The sequence below is a fragment of the Propithecus coquereli genome, unplaced genomic scaffold, assembly GCF_000956105.1.
Source record: "Propithecus coquereli isolate 6110/MARCELLA unplaced genomic scaffold, Pcoq_1.0 Scaffold241, whole genome shotgun sequence".
In the NCBI taxonomy this organism is placed as follows: Eukaryota; Metazoa; Chordata; class Mammalia; order Primates; family Indriidae; genus Propithecus; species Propithecus coquereli.
The window spans coordinates 775,187-778,989 of record NW_012147964.1 but is presented as its reverse complement, the minus strand read 5'-3'; positions in this window follow the sequence as shown (position 1 = coordinate 778,989).

The following is a 3,803-nucleotide window of genomic DNA, read 5'->3' as shown; positions in this document are numbered from 1 at the left end:
ATCCTCCTGTCTCAGCCTCCTGAGTAGCTGGGACTATAGGCATGTACCACCATGCCCGGCTAGCTCTGAATTTTTTTTTTTAATTACGGGGTCTCACTATGTTGCCCCGGCTGGTCTTGAACTCCTGGGCTCAAGTGATCCTCCTGCTTCAGCGGGGACTACAGGCGTGCACCACCACGCCTGCCTAATTTTTTCTATTTTTGGTAGAGACAGGGTCTTGCTCTTGCTCAGGCTGGCTGAGTTAGATTTCAAGCCCTGCGTGCAAACTTTCTGTAATATGGTCCGTATACACTGAACCTATATGCTTGGTGACTGGTTCTATTTCGTGTACACTTTGCTCATCCTACAGAAGGGATTTCCATTTCTCCTCAGTTGCGATTATCACACTATTTGCAGGTTTAATTACCATTGAAGGGGGGCCTCCAGCTACAGCAGCCAAAGCATATTCAGTCTGGACAAGTTTACCAGATGGGCTGAAACTAACTGTGCTCAGTCCACCATCATTTCCTGAACAGCCCTCAGCGTGTGTATTTAAATGTGTGTGGCATCCCAGGACTTCAGTAGGTTAGACAATAGTGGAACGCAGAGTCCCTTGAGGGTTGCTAAACTTCCCCAACCAAGAAATTCTCAACCAAGGGAGGTTCTGTTCCCCCACAGCCCCAGAGGATGCCTACTGATGTCTGGAGACATTTTTGTTCATTACAACTTGGTGGGTGCTCAGGGCATCTCATGGGTGGAGGCCAGGGAGCACCCAAGATGCCACTCAACATTCTACAATGTACAGGAGGACTCCCATAGCAAAGAATTTTCCAACCCCAAATGTCAACAGCAGTGTGAGGAGGAGTGACTCTGATTTCTACTTTTGAGGTTATCGCCCAACGTGGTGTTATAAGTGTTCATAGAGACACACTGTGTCCGAGCGAAACAGGAAGTCTGCCAACCCGTGTGATTGTAGATCAAGAATTTGTAAACCCTGTGTTGGCATTTCTTAATTTCTTTAATATATCAAGAGTCTTTAAGAAAGAATAAAAAAGGAAGTGGCCCTGTTGGGAGGGGGCTGATTGAGGATATAGACTCGGTCCCTGAAAAATCGGGTTTCCTATGTCGGCCCACCGGGGCAGGGCTGAATTGGATGTGGACTCAGCCCCAGAGACAGTTCCCTGGGAAGTACATGGTCTGCGGGGACCTCTACTGTTTTCTGCCTCAGGGCATCTCTCGGGCTCCCTGATGGCCCTTAGGAAATGAATCCAGAGGAAGGACAAGGGGGAAGTGAGGAGAGAGGGCAGAGGTGATCTTCTAGTATTCAGAGATTTTTGGATCCGGTATTGCCCCAATTGTAGAAAGGTCGGTGATATAGAATGCCTATGGGGACAAAGAGGAGAGGAGTTCGGGGTGGGTGATGTTACCCACACCCCTCCCCAGCCTGGGCCTCTCCTGGGCTCCAATCCTGGGAGGTCAGGAGAGCTAGCTGTGCCTGTGGCTCCCAGGTGAGCACAGTCACCTTGGTATCCAGCCGTCCCATGCATCACCTACCACCCAAAAGGCCATCAAGGCTCCTTGCAGGAATCCAATGACCACATCGTAGGGGTGGTGCCAATAGTCCAAGGTCCGGATGTAGCCGGTGACCAGAGCCAGGGATAAGAAGAGGAACTGGAAGGTTGGCCGTAAGAACCTGGTCTTCTATCCCCAGGGGCGCACCTGCACATAAAGCTGGGGAACAGTGGGGAGGGTGGGCAGCAGTTTGAAGACCAGGAACCTGTATCTAGAGGGACCGCATTTTTGCGGCCACCTGTGCAGCAGGACATTCTACCTTGCCAGCTTTGTGTGACAATGAAATTCACCATGTAAGGCAGGTTATTGGCTGTGGCCCCCAAAACCATCAGTGTAAGAGAGTTTTTACCCTATTAACTAGCTAGTGTTGGGAGGACTGTTAGACATTGAATGGAGGATTTGACAAGCAGTCAACTGACACCATACAGGTGGGCCGGATACTGTGGCCCAATACTCTCACCTCCCGCAAGCATTGGCTCTCCAATCAAACTGGGCCCACCTCATCAAGGAACCCTGCAAAAGTTGAGGCTGGGCTCTTCATTTTGACATGGAAAACAGAAAACAAAAAAATTCCCGTTTTTAAACATCAGGTTAATCTACTTCCTTGATGGAGCAGCAAGAATGAGAAAGTGGCTGTTGTATGTTTCAGGGAGAAACCAGGCAGCACCCTCACGATGTAAGGGAATTCCCAGACACTCGGAACATTCTGCTCACAAAATTGACAACCCTTTCTGAGGTCCACAAAAGCAGAGAAAGGCCTGCATCCTAGCTGTGTGTGATCTGTCTGCCATCCGGGGTTGGGGTGAGCCTCGAGGCACTGCTGACGTGCACCCCGGCCCCCAATCCACCCAGGGGGTGGGGACAGAGGACAGAGGGAGTCCACTTTGCCTACTATTAATAAGAACAATGATGTTTAGACCAGATCTACAGCCAGATCCTGTTCTAAACACTTCATGTGCATCAGCTTGTTTATATTTTAACTTGTGAAACCACAACTAGGAAGCAGGTGCAGTCTGCATGTCCATTTCACAGATGAGGAAATGGAGGCCCAAGGACAATGAGTATCTCACCCAAGTGTCACACACTGCTGAGGCTGGGAATAGAGCCAAGAGAGCCCTGCATTCTGGGTGCAAAGCCCTTACTCTTTGTCACTATGGGACGCTGTATTTACTTTGTTACTTTTTTTTTTAAAGAGCGAGAGAAAAGGGCTTGCAGTCCAATGGGTTGTCTTTCAGGAAGAAAATATTGCTGGAGTCGAGGCAGCCATGTGACTGTCACGTGCCCTGTGGCCTCGGCCTCTGTGTCATATGTCTGCCCACCATGGTGCCTGGTGCTCTGGGCTGGCTCCAATGGGTGCAATCAGCTTCTAGTTCCTGAATCTATGCTCTCTTTGTGTGCTGGGCCCCTGGATCACTGGCTGCTTCCCAAAGGTCCTTCCCGCCTCCTCTCCCTGGCCACACCTTCCACCTTCGCCTCAGCTGAGTCTGTTTTTCTTTCCCCCAGCCCTGGTGGAGACCCAGCCTGGCATGGGCCCTCTCCAGCTGCAGTCGGGGGAAGACAGAGCTTTCTGGAAGCCACTGTTCCAGGACAGGGATGCTGAATGACTCTTAAGAGAAGCCATCACAACTCCAGGGGGCACACACACAAGCTCTGTGGAAGCCGTGCCTGGCACTGCTGGTGCCCAGTATGGGAGGGGGGTGGGAGGGGACAATGGAGTGTTCTCTGGCTTTGCTGGGTGTGTGGCCTGCCTCCCGCCAACACTCACCACCAGATAAGCCATGCAGTACATCCTGAGGGAGGCTTGCTCAGAGTAGAAGGATTTCCTGGGAGATGAACAGGGAGGAGGGCTGAGATCAGCAGGGAACCAGGATGATCCACCTGCTTGCCTGGCATTGAGGATGTCCTCTGGGTGCCCAGTGCAGGTGTAGTTGGTGATGTAGCCGCTCTCGCAGTTGAAGGAGGTTGGGTCTGGCAGGCACACGGCCAGGAAGTGGGGCCGCAGGCATCCCGTGGTCATCTTGGCGATGCTGGCCAGGGAGTAGCTGGCCACGCTGCCAAAGATGAAGGTGACAAGCTGCTTGTAGACCATGACCCCATAGGTGCTGCCCAGTAGGCCCTGCGGGCTCAGCGGGAGATTCTGGACATGGTTCATCTCTCCCAGGCTGATCTGCAGGGCCGCATGGGGAGGGGAGGGTGGCGTGGGGTGGAGGCGGGGCGTAAATCGCTGCTGGGGCAGTGGGGACAATAGAGTG